General features: G+C 38.3%; 1 protein-coding gene and 1 pseudogene across 10 annotated transcripts in view; one reads left to right on the top strand and one right to left on the bottom strand.

Moving 5' to 3' along the window:
- Positions 1-25,019, bottom strand: part of NAALADL2 (N-acetylated alpha-linked acidic dipeptidase like 2) — a 1,484,638-nt gene that overhangs the window by 801,956 nt on the left and 657,663 nt on the right. The gene's annotated exons all lie outside the window — the stretch shown is intronic.
- On the top strand, positions 3,366-13,283 carry LOC138157808 (septin-10 pseudogene; annotated as a pseudogene).

Genomic DNA, 25,019 nt, shown 5'->3' with positions numbered 1-25,019 from the left:
ATTCTTTACTCTTGACTTATTGTTGGCCGACTTTCTTTCCCTTTCTCCCACAAGTCATGAATTTTGTGATAACAGTGTTTACAGTACTTCTCTTACATAATCTTTCATTAGTACTGTGCTTTAGCCTGATGATTGGATGGGTGAAACCCCTTCGGCAAATGGGGAGGACATGATCAAAGGTCACATAATATGCATAGGCAATTGGGTTGTGATTAGCATCATTGGTGGGACTATACAAGTCAATGAGATCACATGTACAAAGTAACATATGCCCATTCTCACATTTTATTCTACCATATCCACATGGGGAGGGGATAACCTTGGGATCTCAAGGGCTGTACCCAGGCCCTGGTCATTCCCACTAAGCAATAAAAGCTTTGTGTATGACTCTTGTGATGGAATGTATGCCAATTGATCAAGGACCAGCCCAGGTAAATTGAGACATGTTTATGACCAAATTGACCAAAGAAGGATTCTCCCCACCGCCCCAACACCATAATCTCCTCATAGTAGTCTTTGAAAGTGTTCTCAGTTCAATGATGTCTTGAATATATCACATATGCCTTTAACTCAGTTCCTTTTGAAAACAGTGATGGTAACAATACAGTTGTATTTACTCTCTTAATTTTTATCCCCCCTTTTTTGGTAACCACTGTGGTGGGAAGAGAAAGGTAAACATGTGATGATATTTCTCTGAAGGCTGTGAGGCTGGTCAGTTAGCCTTCTATGTCCCCTAGCTATCCATAACATTCTTTGGAGAATATTAAAAAGAGGTGAACAGTGGTTAAAGGGGCATCTATTTACTTCCAGTAAACACAATTTAATTACATAGAGCTCATGCCTCTTAAAGTTGTTCTTTAATACAATAATCCAGTGGTTCAGGACTTCATTGTTAGCAACCAATATTCCCCAAGGGAAGAGATTATTCAAAGAAAATAAAATCCTGTACTTATTCATCAAAACTGTGTCCTAACAACTCATACATATATAGTCCTTTTTGCTTTACAAAGTTCTTTCTTCACAACAACCCTCTGAGATCAATGATGTATTTTTATCCCCATTATATAGATGAGGAAATTGAAGCAGAGGGAGATTTAAAGGACTTCTTCATTGTCACCCATCTGCTATGTGTCAGAATTGTGACATAAACTCAGGTCATCTGTAGTCTTTCCAGTGAACTATTAAAAGTAAGGAGATAGGGGCGGCCAGGTAGCACAGCGAGTAAGAGCACCGGCCCCAGTGTCAGGATGATCTGGATCAAATCCAGGCTCAGATACTTAGCACCACACCCAGAAATAACTGGCCATGTAATCTTGAGCAAGTTACTTAACCCCAATTGCTTTAAAAAAAAAAAAAGTAAGGAGATGTAAAAGGGAAGAATGTATAGGAAATTTTGACAGTGGAATGAATATGTGCATAGAATTGTATATAGTATGTATGAATGCACATATGCAAATAAACACAAATATCTCATTTGACATTTGTAACAACTCTATGAGGTAAATGTTATTATCATTCCCACTTTACAGATGAGAGAACTCATCTGAGGCTGAGAGAAGTTTAAGTGAATTGCCAGAGTCAGGACATCAAGTGTCTGAGGAAGGATTCACACATACAGCTCTTACTGATGCCAAGTTCAGTGATCTCTCCATAAGCCCACCTAGCTTGGTGGTACCAGAATGGGAAACAAACCCAACATTAAAAGCAGCCCCTTCATTCAAGATAATACCCTACTGTAATAAGGGTCTGGCACATGCCCACAAAACCTAAGACGGCAAACTCTAGGCCACAAATTTCTCTTAGAAGTCCAGAGGACTAGAATATGGACATTCACAGCTGACTTAACATGTGGTTGAGGAAAGATTTTTTTATTTATTTTTTCTTCCATTGGCCATAAGGTGAGAACTATCTGATGCCATCAAAACAACCTGATTAATCATGAATGTTGCCTTTTGCAGCATTTATATCTGAGGGAATAAGTGCCTTATTCACTCAAACCATGAAGAGGGGAAGGCCTTAGGACCTCCTTCTTTTCCCCCAAGGCCATATGCCATTACCACTACACCAATAATACATGGGGCAACTCCCACCCTTCACAAAAGAAAGAGAGACAGAGAGACAAACACATACACACAGACAGAGACAGGGACAGGGGGAAAGAGAGAGGGAAAGAGAGAGAGACAGAGAGAGATAGAGAAAGAGAGAGACAGAGAGAGAGAGACAGAAAGAGAAAGAGAGAGACAGAGAGACAGAGAGAGTGAGACAGAGACAGAGAGAGAGACAGAGAGAGAGAGATCTGGGTCTTGGGCCTTTTTGTTGATGGCCATTTTTTTCCTCCCAATTCTAAATATAGGGATGGAGTACTTGATCAGGGAAATACAGGAATCCAAGAGAGATGTTGTAGCTAACTTAGTAGCAACACCCTAAAGGCTGAGGGTACCTGTGCTAGTGCTGCTGGGTTTGGGACTTCATCTTGGTGGGACCAAAGTAAGAGGTAGACAAAACAGTCAGCCTAATCTGTTCCCATCCCCCAATCTCCAAAGCCTGCCAGGTTTCAGGGACAACATCTTAACAATTGCTGCTGATATATCTTTGAGGTAAATATACATTTGCAAAAAGTAATCTGACATTAAAAGGTCGAACGAAATTGCAGTGCTAATTACTGGGCCATTAAAAAAATCAAGGAAACACAAGTGAATGGAGGTTTAAGCTGGTGACTTAAGAGAATCATCCCTGTGTCTCAGGGCTGGAGTCAGGAAGATTACAGTTCAAATTCAGCTTCAGACACTTAATAGCTGTGTGATCCTGGGAAGATACTTAACCTCTTTGATTTAGTTTCCTCATCCACAAAATGGGAATAATACTACTACTGACTTCCCAAATTTATTGTGAGGATCGATGAGATCATAATTGTAAAGCACTTAGCATAGTACATGGAACAGAATAAGTGCAATAGAAATGTTTTGTTACTGCCATTCAGTCATTTGAGTTGTGTATGACTGTTTATGACCTCATTTGGGGTTTTCTTGCCAAAGATACTAGAATGGTTTGTCATTTCCTTCTCTAGTCCATTTTACAGATGAGGAAACTGAGGCAAGCAGAGTTAAGTGATTGGTCCAGGATCACACAGATAGTGTCTAAGATCAAATATGAACTCAGGACCTCCTAACCTAAGTCCTGGCAAGACGAACATTTTTATATTATAATTTACCATTTAGAAAAAAAAATCATTGAATATTACAGGTCATATGCTTGAAGGTTATTTATGTTAGGACCATAGCAAGGGAATTGCCTGAATTCACAGGAGAAAACAAAAAGAATTGCAAAGAGTCTTGGAGATCCTTTGGTCCAAGCTGCAGACAACCATGAATTTCCTCTGTAGCCTACCAGACAACAGGCCTCCAGACTCTGTGGTAAAGGTGATGTTATACATTCCCTTCCAAAACAGACACACTGACATTCACCAGCTTCTTTATGAAAGGAATCAGAGGAAACATTATAAGTAATGCAGTTCCATCTCCAGCATTATTCTGCTTTTCATCTTAACATCACATCTTTAAAATGGATCTCTTTGACTCCCACAACCTGTTATAATAAGGCAGAATTAGGCTTTCAAATAGTTACAGAAGCATAAAAATAAAGAGGAATGGACATTGGCAGCTAGGGACATTTTACAGTTTTCCATCCTTGACAATGACCTGCTGCCAGTTTCCTGCTAAACTTTGTTTTTCCTTTCAGACAATAGAGCATCAAAGAGAACCTTCGAGAAAGGTCACTTTGATCTGGAAACATCAATATTCCCAAAGCTTTCCCGAACTGGTTTACACATTTGTTGCCTGCAGTGTTAATACACTATGACAGAGAACACTGTTGTATTTTTTAAAGGAGAAATTTAAAACATCTCACATAATGGGCACCAAACTTGTCCAACAAATCAGATCTCCATTTAATGGCATTGCACATCTTCCATTTGAAAACATTTTCCCCCCTGAACACAGCTTAATGAACCTTTACTTTATCTTTCATTCAATCTCCAGAGAGTTGTTAAAAGACAAAATCTTAAGTCAATGCATTTAATTACAATCATCATATATTATTATGTACTCTTGTACAATACCATATGCCAATTATCATGGGACTTTAGTAGATACTGAACAAGTACCCATCTGTACATGTGCATCCCTGGCATCATATACCTACATTTGTATGATATCCCAGAGAACTTGTACACATGTATACACGAGTTGTCGCGATAAATCATTTTGTTGATTTCAAACTACATTTGTTTAATGTATTGACTTTCAATGACTTTTCTTTAGTACAGCTGAATTTTCAAAGATATTGACTCTTGTTCATTTCTGATACCCCCAAATCAACAGAAATTGTTCCTACCCTTCAAAGAAATCAATAGTAACTCAAGGTTAGTCTAACCATCCACAAAGGGAGAAAATGGCCATATAAAATTCATATTGTCTAGATTAAAGATTTCTAAACGTTTGGGTCTCAGGACCCTTTTTTACTCTTAAAAATTGTTGAGGATGTCCCAAAGAACTTTTGTTTATATGTATCAACATTGACTGTGTTAGAAATTAAAACATCTTAGTATTATTACAAACATATTTTGATCTCATGTAGTCCCTGGAAAGGGTCTCAGAGATGCCCAGGCTACACTTTGAGAACCACTGGTCTAGAACATAAAATGATCACAAATGTTGAGTTAACAGGAGGTTCCAGTGATAACAACAATGAGGCACTTCCAAAGGGAAAATGCAAATTTTCATATGGTTACAGTTCTTCTGGCCGATAATAACTTGAGGGAGTAGAGAATCAGGTTTTTCTCCTTCTCTCCTTTCCCCGGTAGCACAGGGATTGCATTGGTTCCCTCCCTAAACATATTCTTCCTCCCTCCCATGAAAAGCAGTATTTATAATAATAAGATTTAGATTAATAAAAATAACATAGGAACTCTCTTTTGTTGCTTCCCCCACCCCTCATTTGATTGAATGGCAACACAATTAAGAGCTTTCCTATCTCAGGACCATTAGCCAATAGCTCATTCTAATGCTCCCTCCCTGATGTACATGACAGAAAATAAATTGACATAAACACTAAAAAGAATGCAACCTCACAAAATCAGGGTTGGAGTCTTAACCTGAGACTAGTCATTGATTGACTCTAATGTTTCTAATGTTTAGACACCTAGATGGCATAGTGGATGGAGCACTGGACCTGTAGTCAGGTCTGGAATCTTCTTCCTGAGTTCAAATCAGGTCTAAGTCACTTACTAGCTGTGTGATCCTAGACAAGTCACTTAACCTTGTCTGCCTCAGTTTCCTTATCTGTAAAATAAGATGGAAAAGGAAATGGCAAACCACTCCATATCTTTTCCAAGAAAACCCCAAATGGAGTCAGAAACAATTGGACTCAAACCCAATGCTGATCAACAAAGAAGCTCCATTTTTTGAGTCTGAGTTTATTTCTTCATTAGGCAGTCAATTGACCCTCTGCTCTTGGAGACTTATCATCTTGGTGAGAGACACTCAATTAATTTTAACTCAACTGCAGTTCACATGTCCCTACCTCAAGTGATCCACCCGACTTAACCTACCCAGTAGTAGGAACTATAGATGTGTACTACCACTTCCAGCATATCCTCTATTTTCAAAGAGCTTACATTCTACCAAACTTCACAGAAGTAAGCATTTTGTCTGATACCCATGGCTATATAGAATTGGTTTTATGACTTGCTATAATATCAATTGATCCAATCTATTTTTATTCTTTTAAACCTCTTGTAGTAGGGGAACTCATTCCCCATGTGTCCTTTATCTAATTGATATGACTATGTTAGGCAACCCTACGCAGTATTCTGGGGAATATAGTTCCCCAAAAGAATCTGGCATCCATGCCCCACTCCAATCAAGAGTTTCTCCTTTTATACTAAAAAATGAGCAGAATTTTGATCTGCTACTTAGCTTCCATACTGAACAGACATAAGCAAGTTCTAAATGACACTATTTAGCAAAACATATACAAAGCAAAATTAAACACAATATATGCATGCATGCATGCGCACACACACACACACACACACACACACACACACACACACAGAGGGATCATTCCCTTAGAAATAAGAATTGCGGGGCAGCTAGGTGGTGCAGGAACAGACAACCAGCCCTGGAGTCAGGAATACCTGAGTTCAAATTCAGCCTCAGACACTTAACACTTACTAGCCATGTGACCTTGGGCAAGTCACTTAACCCCAATTGCCCTGCCTTTCCCCCCTCTAAAAATAAAAAAAAAGAAATAATAATTGAATGGATTTTGACATAAGACTTCATAGGCAAATAGTCCTGAAAAGCAAACAACAATATTATGCTTGCAAAGAAGAGAAGCTACAATCTCTAATAACACATTTTAAAAATATTACTAAATCATCTCCCAATACTGCCTCATCCTCAACTCAGACAGAGATAAAAATGAAATACTTTAAAGAAAAATCAATCTGATTGTCTCCAAGATTAAATTATTCAGTGACAGTAAGTAAACTGCTTTGGAAAGCACATTAATTTATTCAGGCCACAAGCACTTTACAATGTGCATGCACCCAATGGTACCCCAGTGGCCACTAGGATTTCAGTGGTCCCCAACAGCTACCATAGAGAAATTTAAACACTTGGTAAATGTAGGCCTATTTTTAGAAATATATATAAAAGATGCCCCTATGACAATCTGTGACATAATACCTTTTTCTCAAGAAACCATATTGGTGGCTCACTCAAACACAGAGAAGAGTCCCCTATTTATTCAAATGGGCTATTTCTAAAGTCCAAATGTGAATGTAAACCCCCCCAGTTTCTTCATTATTCCAAGTTGGCTCTGTGTGGGAAAAGCTGTCTGCTTCATTGCATCAGTAAACTAGAGAAACCCGAGAGAATTACGAAGCCAAAACAGGTCAAGGCACTGTCAATATAGGTCCAGTGGTTCCCAAATGGATTTTTAATGATTCGTTTGCCATCTGGGAAAGCCTCATTATATGCTGAAGAGGCGACCCGAAAAAACGTTTTAAATTTCTTCTTTCACCTCATCTCCATGATGGTCCAATAATTTTATGTCTGACTTCAAAGAATTATACAGTTCATTCATACATTTGAGAAGATTCAAGTGTGAAATTAATGAACTAATTTTAAACAACACTTGAATGGTTTACAGGTTAGAATAAGAAATGAGTGAGAAGCATATGACATTGGAAAAGCTTTTTGTTTTGGGTTTTTTTTTTCCCTTTCCTTCGAATAATTAAAACACATTTCTCACATGGTACTGTCAGGATGCATTTCTTCAACATAAATGTTCAGGAGAATTTCTTGATGAGTAAATTCTATGACTCTGTTTAATGTATTTTTTTTTTAATTTCAGTCAAAAGAAACAAAAATCCACGAAAGACATTTCAACCTTTTGCGTAGAATCTCCCTAACCCGAGAATTTGTCTGATCCCCAGTGAGCAAGAACGGAATTAGGTTTATTTTTCACTATAATAAACTAGCTTCTCTAACTCTTCAAATCTTAGCTCAAGGGTTATTTCCTCTAGGAATACTTTCTTGATATACCTAATTTCTAGTGTCCACCCCCAGGAAATTTATTTGGGTTAATTCTCTTGGTATAGTTTTCAGAATGATCCCACATCTCATTGGATCTTCACCATATCTCTAAAGTAGGAGGAAATATTAGGTTATTTCACACATGGTGAATCTGTCAGTAACTTTCTACAGTCTCCAATGTTGACCTGTATCTCTTCTACTGCTCCTGACAAAAGCAATCAAAAGCATTCTTGTAACTTTCCCTTACAAAATCTCTCATATCTGACCCCCTTTTTTCACTTACACACCTACCGCCTTAGTTCAGGTCCTTATCACCTCTTGCCAGATTATTACAACAGTCTCTTAACAGCTCTTCTCAGATTAAATCTCTCACTATTTCAGCCCATTCTACCCAGTGCTACCAGGCAATTTTCCTTGAGCCCTAATTCAAACATGTAACTCATCAATTCAAGCAATGGTTTCCCACTGTGTCTAGGATAAAAACAAAACAAAACTTCTAAGTTTAGTATTTAATACCTTACACAACCTAGCTTCAGTTTATCTGTACAATCCCTTCCACTGTCTACAATCCAACTAAACTATTCATCTCGGTTCCTCACAACACTGTATCGCCTTTTTCCATGCCCAGTTACATGGAACGTATTCCTTTTTCATAGAATTCCTCTTTTCCTACAAGACACAGTTCAAGCACCATTTTCTACATTAAGCCCTTCTACATCCATTCAAATGCAAGAACCTTTTCTCCCAAATTACCGGTACAGCACCACTTTTATGTATTTAAGCTTTTTAACTACAATTATGCTTTGTTTATACTTTGATGTATGTGTCTGTCTCTCCCATGAAAATGCCAGCTCTTTCCAAGTAAGTACTGTTTCATTCTTTGTATTCATATTCCCAGCATGTACCGTATTGCCTGGCACATAGCAGGAGTTTAATAACTACCTACGGATTGATTTCACAGGATTTCTAGGTTGGAGGGGACCTCAGCAAAAGTTCCAGAGTGTGCTTCTAGCCACTAGCTTGGGGTGACTCCTTTTACGTTTTTATATATCTCTAAAGCTTAGCACACTTCATAGCACATAGTAGGAGCTTAAATATTTATTGACTGACTACTGAAAGACCTCCAGTAATAGGGCCCCCAATACCTGACAGGCATTTCATTCTAGTTTTGGACAATGTAAGAAAGTGTTTGTTTATATCAAGTTACAATCTAACTCTGTTCAACTTCCCTTCTTCCAGAGTCATTCCTATGCCCTGATTACACAGGTTCTGTAGTTTGGCCTGCTCAGAAGAGTACAAATCATCAATCACAGGGTGCGTTACTGCCATGAGGATGCCCCTGCATTCTAATGTGCCTTTGATTCTGGTACTAACTTCACTCTGTCTCCCACACTATTTTCAGCCTGAGCCCTACAGAACTCAGCTTCCTGTGGAAAAGAAACAGGGTTTCTGCTTTTCTCCTGCCATGCTTCCTGAAATTACCATACCTTCCTATTTAGGATTTTAAAGATGTTTACCTCTCATAACAAAAAGGGTTTTAAAAGAAAAAAAAATAAAAATGTACGATTCTCTTATCCAGCAGAATGTAAGCTCCATGAAGGCAGGGCCCTACCTATTATTTTTTGTCTTTGTATTGCCAATGCCTCTGCGCCTTATGATAGGCACCTAGTCCAATACATTGCATTGAAAACTACCCCTGGTCTATTAGATATGAGCTCCTTGAGATCAGGACTCATGCTTTTCCCTTTCTTTGTATCTCTAGCATTTAGCTTAGTGAATGCTTATTGTCTAGCACATTTCCCAGTGTATTAATGGTTAGGCCAATATCTTTTTTAGCTCCTTCCTTCCAGATTCTGTACTCAGAGCGATTCACTCCCAATTCCATCCTAGTATAATGCTACTCTAAACTCCAGGCACTCTAGATTCCAGCTAGGCATAGAAACGAGGTTTCTCAACAATCTGCATTATGCTATAACTAAACATGAGGCTTATCATTTATAGAAGCCACTGCTTACCTCCTCCCTGGCACCACCCATCCAATATTCCCTGCCCCACTCCTCACACTCCCACTGAAAATCCTCCTCCTCAAAGCTGCTGTTTCTGTGTTGCTTTCTTCCAGAATCACGAGCAGATGGTATTGTTCTTGCCGTTTGATGTCAATACCCCTAGTTAGATTCTTTACTCCATTCTCCTGTCCCTCTCCCTTTCTTATTATTTTTTGACATATGATCTCTCTATCTTGCCCAGGCTGGAACTACAACTGCCACTTGTGATTCTAATCCCACTATTGCTTGGAAAGGGAACTGTGACACTTATTTTCAGCCTGGACCAGTTTGCCCCAATTTGGTTAACCTTCTGTGCCCCACCACTCCTAGGAGCTTTAGAATTTTGGTGCTATACTTAGTGGGGGAATTCAATGAGCTTTAGTCCTAATGTAGTTTAGAACTCTCTAACTCAAGCATTCCAACAGCCAGGGATTACAAGCATGTGCCATCATGAATAATCATCACCTTCTTTTCTCTAAATGCATCTGGCTTCCTGCTCATTGGCAGAGTGAGCTGACACATGTTCTGAGACCAATTCATCATCATCACCACCATAATGCAATAATCATAATAAACAATAATATCTGACATCTATTTTCTCTTAAGGTCTCCAAAGGGATTCTCATACATTATATCATTTGAACTTTGGCTCTGTGACATAGATACTACAGGATGGTTATCTCCCATTTAGAGACGAGGAAAATGAGGCTAAGAGGAGTTAAATTATTTCTTCATGATGACTTAGTTGTTAAGTGTCAAAAGCAGAATCAGAACCTAAATCTCTACCAGTTTTGAGTACATGGCATTTTATATCAATGAACAGCTATCTCCACTTACTCTCAGTTGTCTGATTCTTCAGTTGTCCCTCCCTGTTCACTCAGCCCATTTCCCAAAGTGGTTCCTACAAATCTACCCATTTTTTTTACAACAGAAATGTTACAAATATCAGTAGTATATATTCCTCAGCAATAGGAAGTACAGCACATGGCATGATAGGGAATAGGACAAGGAATTTCATGAAAACTGGAGCATAGACACTGTATCATAAATTGGAAACAGATATCTTGGGAAAACCCTTGTGGAATGTTCTACTTCTCCCCTGGATTTCTCATTCTAACAGCAGCTCCATTTGAAATTAAGTATAAGCCTATGAAGTTTGTAATCCATTCATTAGCATGGTGCTGGGTTAGCATGCAAACAAAAAATGCATCACAGAAAAATCCTATGGCAAGTTACACTCTCTACAGCTGCCATTGGCCATCTTAGGATCCCTCCAAGTCCCTACAGAGACACACAGAATTATAGATACTCACTGGAAAAGTACACTGGAGTCACACTGAAATCCCAACAATGAACAGAAAACACTGATTAGTAGGAGGCTAAAAGTAGACTGTATAACAGCACAATAGAGCTTAATTCATGGACTAGACCATTCCTCGAAGCTCTCCATCACCAAACACTGAAAGTTACTATGAGAAAGGAATTCTCCCACCAGGGTGGAAAAAAAAGTTTTGGGCCCCTTGCTAGTTCTTTATAGATGGAAGTGGGGGAGGGAGGAGGGAGAGAAAGGCCAAGGGTGGAAATTTAATTGAACACAGCTGTGGTTGTTTACAATCTAAGATCACTAGAAGTTTTCAGCACCTGGACAGAGGTTCTCTGTCACAAAGAACACCTGGTGGTCCTCAGTCCCAAGTGTTAAAAGACTCTACCAACCACCCTGCCACTCCCTCCTCATTTTTGGATAGTTGGATAAGTTATAGCAGAGGAAGTTCTACATTCAGCCACAGCTGTTTTCAGTGGTCTACTTTCAAAGACTGATGATGATGTTTAAGATCTGCATCTCAAGCCCTTAATGAAGACCCTGGCAAAGACTGTATCCTCAAATTTCCATTGGCTTGTCTCTTGAAACAGGCTTAATAGAGATTAAACATTGATCGATTAGATAAAGCCTAATGGTATTGTTTTTTCTAAGAAAACACAACTTTAAGTGATACTGCAATACAGGAAGTGGTTAGGAACAATGTTATAAATTGGTAACACCTATTCTGTAGATGGTTAAAGTGTGATGTGGTGTACAATAGAGTGGAGCGCCCTGTTGTTCTGAATCAAAACCACCATCATATTTTTTCTCATTGCTTTCTTCCCTTTTTGATGTGTGGAAATGGAATTAAATCAGTCAAAATATGGATTACCTGCCTTGCTTTTGGCAAAGAATGGGTAACAGACACCTGGATAATATAACTTTCCCATAACTACTTCATTATGCCTCATAACCATTTTGTAACCTCTATTCTGAACTTCCTTATTATTTCTTCCTTCTGCTCAGGTAGTCTGTAGAAAATACTCATGAAAATACCACTTCAGGGAGATTACTTTAGTTCTTCCCATTTCATCTCCTCCTTACTCTGTTCTGAGGCTTCCCTGGCACCCTTGGAGGCTAGAGGGCACAGAAACCGAGGCTCTGGCTTTCTCTTATCCCAGATCCTGGCCAGTCACTGCACATGGTCTGTGAGTCTCTTGGGGGGATGAAAAAAACACATTCCACCTTACAACCAGGCAAAGAAGAATAGATGATACTCCTTGTTGTTTAAATATTACTGGGCATGTTGGTTTTGAAAGTTTACCTGATCAGTTAGTCAACAACTTCATTCAATAAAGGCTTTGCTTCAACCTTCTTCACGTGGGGGAAGCTGGAATTGGAAAAATCAACTCTGATTGACAGATTGTTTAACACAAATTTTGATGATCTTGAATCTTCACACTTTCAACCAAATGTAAGACTCAAAGCATAGACATATGAACTCCAGGAAAGCAGGATTTGGTTGAAACTGACCATTGTCAATACAATGGGATTTGGTGACCAGATAGATAAAGAAGAGAGGTATCAATTGATAGTTGCTTACATAGATGCACAGTTTAAGACCTATCTCCAAGAAGAATTGAAGATGAAAAGGTCTCTAACTATTGTGATTCTCACATCTATGCTCACTTTTACTTTATTTTACCTATGGGACATTCCCCTTAAGACACTTGATTTGTTAACCATGAAGTCTTGATAGTAAGATAAGTTATCATTCTTGTGATTGTCAAAGCAGATACAATGGCCAAAACCAAATTACAGAAGTTTATGATAAAACTGATAAGTGAACTGGTCAGCAACAGAGCCCAGATATACTAATTCCCAACAGATGATGAAACTATTTCTCAAATGAACTACTCAGTGAATGGACATTTGCCATTTGCTGTTGTGTGCAGTATGGAAGAGATCAAACATAGAAATAAGATGGTAAAAGCTCATCAGTATCCATGGGGCATTGTGGAAAATGAAAATCACTGGGACTTTGTATAGCTCTGTGAAATGCTTATTTGCACAGATATGGAAGACCTGAAAGAACAAACCCATACGCAACATTACAAACTTTATATGAAATACAATCTGAAGGAAATGGGTTTTAAAGATGTAAGGCTACAAAAGAAATCAGTCTTCAGGAGGCCTATGAAATCAAAAGACATGAATTTTATGGTGAACGTCAAAGGAAAGAAGGGGAAATGAAACAGATGTTTGTGCACCGAATGAAGGAGAAAAAAGGGATCTTGAAAGAAGCTGTGAGAGAGAGAGAGAGAGAGAGAGAGAGAGAGAGAGAGAGAGAGAGAGAGAGAGAGAGAGAGAGAGAGAGAGCACTACAGGCCAAATTTAAACATCTTAAAAGACTTCAACAGAAAGAAAGAACGAAACTTGAAGAAAAGAAGCGTTTGGAAGAAGAAATAAGAGCTTTTGCTAAAAAGAAAGGTGCATCTGAGCTGTTCTAAAACCAGCTTTTAAATGCATCCCATACCAGTGTGACAAAAGAAAAGGATTATAAGAACTCCAGCTTTTGGTAACATAGAAGTTCCGATTTACATATTAAAAGACAATTATGCAAGCAAATGTTATGTTTAGAAGTATGTTTGGTTTTCTCTTCTTATGAAGTTTCTTTTTATTGCTGTTGTTTCTGCTGTAACTTTTTACTGCAGCATGTGTTAGATGACCATAGCAACCAGCAGTTATGTGAAGATATTTTGAAATAGAAGGCCAATACATATGTCATAAGTTACTGATAATATTGGTCTTTATTGCTGCTCCTTTGAAATGCACTTAAGCTGTCTCTTTGCACTGCCAAGTTATTGACCCTTTGCAAATGCACTGCCCTGAAGATAAGACTCAATGCCACTAAAATACAGCACTCAGTCACAGTCCAAAGACTGTATTGCGTTTATGTACAAGAATTGTTCTTTAAAAACAAAAGTTAATCGGTTTGATTATTTTAACATACTAAACACCATTTACTTTTTAGAGCTCTAAAGGAATACCTGAGGCTGTTTAACTACTTAGTAATTACAGATGATTGGTAAGGATCTTTTTTTTGAGCTGCATTATCCAATTATGGAATATGAGTGTAACTTTTCTATCTTGACTTGCAATACTGATGAATGAGCACAGGAGCAGAAACACCCAAGTCTGGCAACTTCTTTTCTATTGGTTGCTGCCCCTTGCATTTTTATATTTGCTTGTATTTCACTGATTAATGCTGCCTAATTATTTGAGTACTTTAAATTTCTGTCTGGTTTGTGAGGGGAAAAAATGATAAGTCCATAAAAATGGAAGTGTATGCTTATATAATAATCACAAGCATCTTATTATTAAAGATGAATAAAAATTGTAAGTATCTCTGTCCTCTCCACATACAATGAAAGTTTGAACTCAAAGTGTCTTAGTATCATGCCTGAGAAAAATGACGTTATTTCTAACCAGTAGTTAACAGTAATAGTTTTTAGTTAATATTATTCTTTTCCTATTTGAATATATTTTAATAAAACCGACACTTAAAGAAAAATACAAATGAATAAAATAAGAAAAATAAAAGAACATCCCTTCTGTGTTTGCCTTTTTGATCTTCATACTTCATATATTTTATATGATTATTGTATGCTCCACCTGTACCATACTATCTATACTGTGTTACTGTATGCTCTATCCATCTAAGTTATTATAATTTTTTTTTAAAGCAATTGGAGTTAAGTAACTTGACCAAGGTTACACGGTCTGTGTGTGCGTATGTGTGTGTATGTGTGTGTGTGTATGTGTGTGTGTGTGTGTGTATGTGTGTGTGTGTGTGTTAAGTATCTGAGGCCAGAATCCATCCTGGGTTCTCCCACCTCCTGGGCTGGCACTCTTACTCACTGCGCCGCCTCAATGCCCCTCTTAATTTTCTTAAGATGGTATAATTTTTTTTTAAATAAAATCCTCCCTTGACAAATAAAGAAGATACAAGGTATTTCCAGTCTCATTCTCTTGCAAGAAAATAACTGTAACAAGAGGATCAGCAAAAAGTGTTTTCATTGAGAAAGACTTGAAAAAACCCATAGTTTAAAGGTAAAAAAAAAGTTTTGGGTCAATAATGTAAGTTTCTTAGACTAGTCAAAGTGGAGAAGTCAATTTGGGCCAGTCCAAATGACTGGTTACGAGAAGACTCATGAGCTCAAATGATGAATTTGACAGCTTTGTTGATGGAGAGAAATGGCTCCTTTGTATTTTCCTGCCCTATATAATAAAAATGTATTTATTTTTACATTACCAGAATGTCATTACAATATTTTAGCTAGGCCCCAAAATCAGTAAGGTAAAACTCCTCTGTAATTCCTAATATCACAATTATTTCCATCATGAGACACTTAAGCAGATGCTTACACTTTCTCTTCTACTATTCTTTGCCTTTCTCTAGGACTTCTAACAGCTGCCCAGGCTCCATAGCACTAGTTGCAACAAGGGGTTAAAATGAGCAACACTGTTGTTTTTTTTTCTCCTTTCCCCAAACATGGCTCTTGAAATGAGATATGAGCTGCTGATTACGAACTGATTAAAGATGCCCTTTGGTCAAATTTAAATCCCTTTGTGTTAGTTGTATCTCTGAGAATATGGGAGAGAGCATGACCAAGTGAAAAGATCCTGGGCTTGTTTCCAGCTCCAATAAGAAGGCACAGCAGATCCAGGGGGGCAGCCCCACTGGCTCTGGGGTGGCCCTCAAGCCCAGGGATTTGTGGTCTTCTGGTTCCTTTAGAATTGAGCTGCCTAGGAAGAATCAAGGAAGGAGGACTCTGAATAGAGTATGTCATTTTGTTGAATTACCAGTCAAGACATGATGTCAAGACATCATTGGAAAAGTGTTCTAAGAGATGTCATTTTCATTAGGTGCCTCATAGAATGATAGACTGAGAATTGAAAGTTGCCTCTGATAGCCTCTGCTGCAGTTCTTTCACTGCAGACATGAGGAAATAAAGGTTCATAGAGGAAAAAGGAGTTGTCTAAAGGCATCCACATAGATGTTAAGAATCATAATAATAGCTTTCATATCATGGTTCCAGGTTAGCTCTTGATATACATTATTTCATTGGTAATGGGCAACAGGGTTGGCTTTCAATTCCAAGTCCTCTGACTCCAAATCCAGCATTTTTTTTTCTGTTTCATAATATTGCTTTTAAACACATTTTTACACAGTTCTTTCCTACAAATATATTGCATTTCTTTCTTTTTTTTAAGTCTAATCTTGAGAAGAATCTTGACCTAGGATTTTAGGGTTTCATCTCTGTGAAGGAATACTCAGTATGGGAATTCCCTCTTCTGATGGAGATCAGCACCTCACTTGTAACCTTAGAGACTAGTAAGTCACCTGTAGCATTGAAAGGTTGTGACCTAACCACAGACACACAGGTAGGTGGTGAAAAAGGCAAGCTTTGTTTCCAGGTCTTTTTGATAATAAGATCAGCTCTGTTTCTACTGAGCCATACTGCACACTCAGTAGTTATTATAAATCCTAAAGGACAAATTGTTATAGAAGCAACCTGCTTTATAATCCCAGCTCCAGCCCATTTCATTTTTTGGAAATAAAATAGCAATAATAATAATGGTAACAAATCCAAATTTTTACATTGTTCTTTGATTCTGATTCACCGAGATACATTATATAGTTCAATAGATACTATGTTGGACCTGTAATCAGGAAAGCCAGAATTCAAATACCACCTTGGATGATTACTAGTTGAGGGCTCCTGGGCAAGTAATTTAATCCTTGTAAATCTCAGCTTCCTCTTCAGTAAAATAGTAATAATAATAATAATAACACACCTCCCAGGATGGTTTTGAGGATGAAATTATATTCTCTATATAAATCACTGTGCAAGCTTGAAGTGTTTTATCAATGTAAGCTATTATTATTTCTTTTTAAGCTATTATCATTTCTTAATTTTCTTAAGATGGTATAAAACACATTAAAAAAATAAGTCTCCTTTGACAAATAAAGATGGCAGAAGGTGTTTTCAACCCCATTCTCTTATAAAAATATAGTTGTAACCAAAGGATCAGCAATAACTGTTTTCATTGAGAACGGCTTAAAAAAACCCCTACAGTTTTAAGGTGGAGAAGTTTTGGGTCAATTATATAAGTTTCTTAGACTAGGCAAAGTGAGGTAAAACAATATAGGCCAGTCCAAATGGCTGGTTAAGAGAAGAGTCATGAGATCAAATGATGAATTCAGCAGCTTTCTTGCTGGAGAGAAATGACTCACTTGTATTTTCCTGCCCTAAATAATAAAAATGCATTTATAGTTCCTTGATAGTAGTAATCCTAAGCTACTACTTTGGGAAAAATAGCAGGACATTTTAAATGCCATTCACAGTGGAAAAACACACCAGCGCCCTCACAGCCAAACTCCCTGCCCTCAAAATAGGATGGAGAGACATTGATAACAATCATTATTACAAGTTAAGTGGTGTCACAAGGCAAGTTCAAATTTATCTTCCCAGCATCTAGCTAAGAACTAGCTGAGCTGGCAATCTCCTGAAACAAGATTACCATACCATGAACAAAACACCAAGGCCCATGACCTTGAGCTTCGTTTCCTATCAATAATGTTGTCAGGATTGCTATGTGATAGGGAGGCCAGCAGGGACAAAAGCATGTGGGAGCACCCAAACCGCAAAGCTGTTCTCCCTTCTGGATAGTTAACAGTAATATTACGCATCATCGTAAGGCCATAGTGGCATGAATCTCAAAGGAAGGGAGTCACAGCTGTCCCAGATTTCAGAGCTCATGGGGATCTAGTGCAACCAACTCCTCAACAAAATTCTCCTTACCACACACCCGACAGGTGGTGATGCAGCTCTTGATTGGACTATTCCAGCAAGAAAGAACCCAAGCCTTTCAGCAGCCCCCTCTCCTACTTAGAGACAGTTCTAATTGTTAAGACATTTAGACTTATATTGGGCCTAAATTACATCTTGGCAACTTCTATATTCTGCTCCTAAAAAAAAAATGGATGATCTATTTTTCAAAGTCATCTCAAAAATCACTCTTTTCAAATGTTCTCCCTGTAATTACTGTGTGTATATATCTACATTTTTGTGTGTACATATACACACATACATGTACATACGTGTGTTTTATATATACATACACAGACAGACACAAAGAGGGAGCACAGGGAGAGAAAGGGAAGGGGAGAGAAGGAGAGAGAGGGGGGAGAGGAGGAGAGGGGGAGAGGGAGAAGGAGGGAGAGAGGGAAGGAGAGAGAGGGAGGGAGGGAGGGAAGGAGAGAGAGAGAGAGAGAGAGAGAGAGAGAGAGAGAGAGAGAGAGAGTATTTGGAGGCTTGTCTTTCTCAGCATGGGAAGAAAATATAAATCTGTTTAGAATCTATATATGAAGAATAAGATCTTGATTTCAATGATAAGAAATTTCAATGTGGGACCACCTGAAACTTTTGGGCAGCAAATGATGTGGAAGATTCCTAGGTAAAGGGCAACCTAGAAAAGTAACTAAAGAGGAGATCAGGGGCTTCTTTGCTTTGGAATAGGATTGAGTAAAAGAGCTATCTAAAAGAGTAAAAGGATTCGAAGCCAAAGTTACCTCCTACCCTGGGATTGCAAAGCAGGATGCCCTATCTTGGGCATCTTGATCTGAGGTAGTTCATCACAGTAATAAATGTGCTACCAAACTGGGATATCAATGCTATCCCATGACCTTTCCTTTTGTTTCCTGGAAACGGACCAACCCCAGAAGGCTTCAATCTTAATGCTGAATAATTGCAACAAATTCAACGGACAAACTATTTTGCAGTCCTTGTCTGATCAGCTGCTACATCTTATTCATTGTCCCTTCACAACACCTCTTGCATATGTCTCCTCCTCTCCTCTCTCACATACAGCAGCCTAGTTTAAACCCTCAGCAGCTTTCATGTACATTGCAGCAACTTCCTAAATGGTAAATGTTTCTAGTTTCCCCTTCTTTCCTATCTAGCTTCCATTTAATTGCAAAAATAATCTTCCTAAAACATAAGATCAACTGTTACTCCTTTGCTCAAAAATCTTCGGTGGTTCTCTATTACCTCTAGGAGCAAATGAAAACTTTATTGGTTGACGTTCAAAAGTCTTCATGAACTAGCTCCACTCTGTTTTTCCAATATTTCCTATTACTTTCCTTTATACACTTCATGTTAAAGCAAAACTGGCTGACTAGCTCTTTCTTAAAGGGCAAATTACACCTTTGGCCTCCATCCCCTTGCACTCCTTCATCACTTACTAGTATCCAGAATGCTTTGTGCCTCCACAGCTCACTGAAGGTGTAATCTCTCATGCAAATGCTGTCCACTTCCCTATAGTTAATATTCTCCCTCCAGTCTCAAATTATCTTCTATCCACTTATCTGTATACATGTTGTATCCCCTAATAGAAGGGAAGCTCCTTGAGGGTAGGAACTGGTCTTTTTTTTTGTCTTTGGATTGTTATAATCTAACAATGCCATATTTGGCATTTAATCACTTGTTGAACGGAATCATATATTATGATGTCTCCTTTCTCTAATTTGCTATCCTCTCACCCTGACTCTTAATTTCCATCTTTTGGACTGGTTGATTCAATTCTAAAGGTCATCTTATTTTATTTGTTTATTTTCTAAACTGCGTTCCTAGTCAATAAAGGAAAGGGGTACACATGTGAAATATTAGAGGTGTGTGGGGTTGTAAGAAAGGGTGTGTGTGTGTGTGTGTGTGTGTGTGTGTGTGTGTAGCTATCTTTCTTCCTTAATTTTGATCTATTTAGGGTTCTTTAAATCAGTTTCAAGATTATTTAGTTTTTCACTGGGCAGTTGAATCTAGACTTTTATGATAGTGTGATTTGGAGGATTCTCTAGAAGAGATTAAATTCACTGATCACCACATTTCCAGAGTAAACACCACTGCTGGAGTTTCTTTGTTTAAAAAGATCCCACAAATGTCACTCCTGAGATTGTTTCCATAGCTCAATAATAACCATGATAGTCTAGAAAGTTCTTCATAGTATGTAATTTAAAATCTCCCCATTTCTGTTTACATTAATTTCCTTTTATTTTATCCTCAGTGGAGATGGAGACCAGCTGATCTGATCGGCTTACCTCTAACAACCCATCCTGGTGTTGAAGATCATTATTGAATTATCCCATTAGTCTTTTCCTCTCCTGAGCTAAGTAATTCCAAGGCATTTCAGCTTTGTTCATGGTAATATTTTCCATCCGTTTAATTGCTGTTATTGACCTCCTCTGTTTTCTTTTCAAGTAGCTCATCTCTTTTCAAATTTGTATTCCCAAACTTGGCACAGTGCATGAATGGTGGTTAAGTTTAATAAGTAATTGCCTCATGGCTCCTTTTTGTTTTATTATTTTAAGGACATTATCTCAGGAATATTGACAAAAATTTAAGGCTAATATTTATTAGCTCATAGTCCAATTGTGGCCCATTATGACTCCCAGATTTTGTTACCACTAGCCAGCCAACAACTCCCATTTTGTATTTGTATAGTCCTATTCTCCAATTTCCCAATCCTATTTTGTTCTTAGTGAAATTTATCTCAACCATCCTTGGACATATATATTTACTTTATTTGATAAAAAAAAAAGCTTTGTAAACTTTTTTTTCTAAATATGATTTACACTATGAAAAGATATTGTGGCATAGTGGGTGGAGAGACAGAATTGGAGCATGTACAAGACTTGCCTCTAACCCTTACTGGCTGCCCATCTTACTTAAGTGCCCTCAGGCAATTTTGTCCAGCTCTGCTTTGGAGAGAGTTACCAATCTGCATTTATGGAAGATATTTTCTCCCTATGCCAATGAAATCTCAACTTCTTCACATTATAATTGCATTATATTTATCATCAAGACTTTATCATTTGAAACCCAGATGCAAATATGAGTGGGGCATTTTTAAGTTTATACTTTTCAAACATCAGCCCATTTCAGTCTCACAAAAACGCTGGGATAGGGAGGTCCTTTAGATATTATTAACTCCATTTTACAGTTGAGGAAACTGAAACTCAGAGAGTTAAGTGACTTGGCTAGAATCATGTTGTTCAATGGGAATATTGGAACCCAGTTTACCATGAGTACAATCCAGAATTCTATTCACTGTGTTCTGCTGTCTGCCTTATATTTGATTCTTAAAGTCATCTGAGAGACGTGAATGGACAACTATAATTGGCATCTCATTTATGAGTTAATAAGTTTTAATCAAGAAATCCATTTCTATATCCAACTCAGTTATCACACACTTTAAATGACCCTTATTACTCTTTATTCTATCCTTCAGAAAACATCTGGTTGCCATCCTTTGTAGGGGGGAATCCCTATCAATTTGTATAAGCATACCAAGAGTTTGAGGCCATTCACTCAGTGATATCCTTGACTCTAAATTGATGAACCATCTCTCAACATAATGCTTCTCTGATTTCCTAGTTGAAAAAGTTCTCCCAAAATCAATATGTCTGGAATGCTAATACTTTGCACAATATGCTCTTGGAGGATTTAATTAATCTGATGCATTTAATTATTGCATATGTACTGAGTTCGGTATTGGGCTTGGATAGTGTACTACAAATGATATCGACTAGCTATGACAAGAAGGTTGGACTGTAGACAAGGCCTGATGGCCTAGGGGGTTAAAGAGATGTCACACAACGCAGCAGTTACTCCTAAGAGTGCATTGCTCTCATCTTTGGCCACTTACTTAACTTGGATAAGCTCTCCTATACCTGAAGCCCTTGAATTTTCTTCCACAACCAGGAATTGTAAGCCCTGTGTTTCATATCAGGTCTTGGCAGCATCCTGAATGACCTTGACTTCAGAAGACAAGGGAACCCAGGATTTGGTACTCAGCCACCTAAGGCTTCTGCCTCCTGGATCCTACAGACAGGCTAATTAAGCAGCAAGAGTTCCTAGAGGGGAATGTTAATGAGTCTACTTGGCGGCCAACAGCCTGTTCCCCAGATGGTGCAGGGGTTATAAATTGTCAACAGGCTAAGTGGAGGGAAGGAAGTCAGGGAGCTAGAGGGAGTTGTCCAGCTTTATTGGGTCCATCTGAGCTGTAAGAAGTTCCACTGAGAGGCTGTTTAATTTGGGGCTGTGAGAAGCACTATTCTTTTCTATTTTATTCTGAGTTACAGGGAACAATCCGGTTGGCATCCCTGTCTCAAGTCTCTCCTCATTCCAGTCCATCCTTCACTAAGCCGACATGATTTTCCTAAAGGACAGGTCAGAGGGTTCCACTGCTACCACTTAATAAACTCCGGGGGATCCCTGTCATCTCTGATATTTCTGTTCTTCATATATTTTACTTCCTCCACATACTTTATGACCCAGTGACGCTAGGATTTTTGTGTAACTTGCATTATGATGCTCCATTTTCCTACTTCACAGCTTTGTACTGACTAGCCCTCGTGGCTGAGGTACTTTCCTTAATGTGTGCCTGTATGAACATGTTTACACACACATGTACATGCCATGTGTGCACATGCATGTGTGTGTGTAACGTACTGGTTCGCATGGATTTCCCCCCATTGGAATGAAAGCTCCTTGAGGACAGGAATCGTTTTTACCTTTCTTTGTATTCCTAGAACTTAGCCCCGTTCTTCACACATAGCAAAGGCTTAATCAATACCTGCTACAGGACTTCTGTGGGTGAAAACCTTAGAGTTTTGAATGGACAGCATCTAGATACATAAATAAAAGCCTGGGGTGGAGACCTCCAGGCACTTCCACAGAGATGATAATGAACACAAAGCCACATGCACCACTCAAGCTCTGCCATCTTTGGAATTTATCCTCTTGTTTTCTGTTCTTTCTAATGGATGTGCACTAGAAAAGAAAGCTTCATAAAAGAGGCAGCTATTTTTAAAAGAATAATACCTTGCCTGTAGGAAAAGAAAGGAGGACTGTTTAAAGTGACCCCTACCCTCTATGAAGGCAGCCAGGACAAAAGCAGCCAATGTTGAACATAACCAAGGATGGTGGCACACCTCCTCCTTATTTTTCCCCCTCTGTGATCTCTCTTCAAATATTCAAAGAGCTCCTAATTATCTCAGGTCAGGAATAAGGTGGTCTGCTGAAATCACCAGTCAAGTTTTGCCTTCACAATACTTCAAAGGGATGGAGAAGTATCTGACAACACCTTCACAAAGTATCCTTACTTAATTTCACACATTTGACTAGAATTATCTAGTCAAATGATCATAGACTAATAGGCCTGGGAGGAACCTCAGAAATCGCCAACTCGCTCAGCCTTCCATCCAACATTATCAGTGAACAGACATTGATTAAGCACATACCGATGTTCAATGCACTGGGCTAGGGCAAATGGAAAGCCACTAACATCACCTCCCTTATTCCCTGCCCCGCCCCTACTATATTAGTGATTTGGTCATCCAAGACCAGTTGAAACACTTCTACTGACTGGGGCTCAGAGGCAGAAGGAGAGTGGGGAGATCAGAGCTTCGAACTAGAGCGCTGCAATTTGGAGGGCACTGACAGTTATGGTAGCACCATGGGCTAATAAGATCACAGATCCTAAAGTAGATAGTTATTTCATCTGACCTTCTTATTTTACCATTGAGGAAACTGAGGCTTCAAAGAAGAGAAGTCATTTATTCAAGATCACACACAGAGTAAAAAGCAGAATTATTTCATAAGAAAATAATGGCTAAAAATCACCAGAGCTGCTTTTCTTCTTATGTGAAAAAGAAATACTATGTGGCAAGAGATGCTGAGAATAAAATCCGAGTTGTTTAAATGAAAGTCTTGAGTAACGAACTCCCAAGCTGTCCCCACCCCCCGAATCCATTATTAGCACTCTCACTTCCAGCTCAAAGTCTATGATCCTTCCATCCTACAAAATTACTCTGTAAAATATTAAAAGGTGTTGAATACACCCAGATTTGACCACACAGCAAATTTGTTTATAAAGGCATTTTCTCTTTTACAATTAACAACCCAAAATTAAGGACTTTGGGACTTCTTTTCATTTCCTTACAAAGGTGGCCTGGAATCATATAGCATCATAAAATAAGGCTAGAAAGTACCTCACAGGTAATCTTGTTTTACAGATAAGGAAACTGAAGCTCAGAAAGGTTAAGAAATTTTTTAAATTACATGATAAATATCAGAATCTGGATTTGAATAAAGGTTCTCTGATGCCAAACCTAGCACTTAAATATCACAATCATTTTTAGCATAACAAGAATAGGTTTCATTCTCTCTGTAACCCATTCCTTCCCCTATTTTGAATCTACCTTTGGGAAAGCAAACTTGCCAATTCGACTTTAATGCTGGCAAAACTTTTTCAAGCTGGGCACAAAGATAATTCATGGTTTGAACAAATATACTAACTTTCCCCTGATATTTTTGCCATTTTCAAAATTTTAAAAAGCCAATCTCACAACATATAGCTGAAGAGAAATAACAAATGTGGCCTTCAATTACTTTTATTTCCAACTTATCAAAAAGCTCTAGGAATTAAAGTACAAAAATCATGCTACCAAAGACCTAGTAAAAGGTTGGAAGACTCTTCTAAAGGTCACATTATCTTAATGAAGTGCCACTCTCTGACAACATGGCAATGATATGAGAGTAACAGACTCCATTTAGTGGGGGAAAGCCTGGCAAAATCCATGCCCTATGTACTCTAAACAAAGACATCAGTAATTTTCTTTAAAGGTCACACACAAATGTGTTATTTAAAACTAGGCATTTGCCAGTTGTGAATATATGAACAGTGAATATCAGATGTGCAGATTGGTGTTGTCCATTCCTAAAATGCCAGTCTTTTCCCAATTATTTAATCATAGGATTAAATAATTGTTAGGTGACTTTCAACCTGGGACCACACAGCTTTGCCAAAATACTCAAGAGGGTGCTTGGCCCTAGATTCTACAGAAAGCCTTTCTGTGCATGGAAGTTCTAGAGTTCTCAATTTCAATAAGGAGTCTTGAACAAAATGTTAATAAAACTGGTTTCATTGTATCTCCCTTCATCATCCCCC

The sequence above is a fragment of the Petaurus breviceps genome, unplaced genomic scaffold, assembly GCF_028583685.1.
Source record: "Petaurus breviceps papuanus isolate PSGF00001 unplaced genomic scaffold, PetGlider_PUasm1.0 173, whole genome shotgun sequence".
In the NCBI taxonomy this organism is placed as follows: Eukaryota; Metazoa; Chordata; class Mammalia; order Diprotodontia; family Petauridae; genus Petaurus; species Petaurus breviceps.
This window is presented reverse-complemented; position numbering and strand designations above follow the sequence as displayed.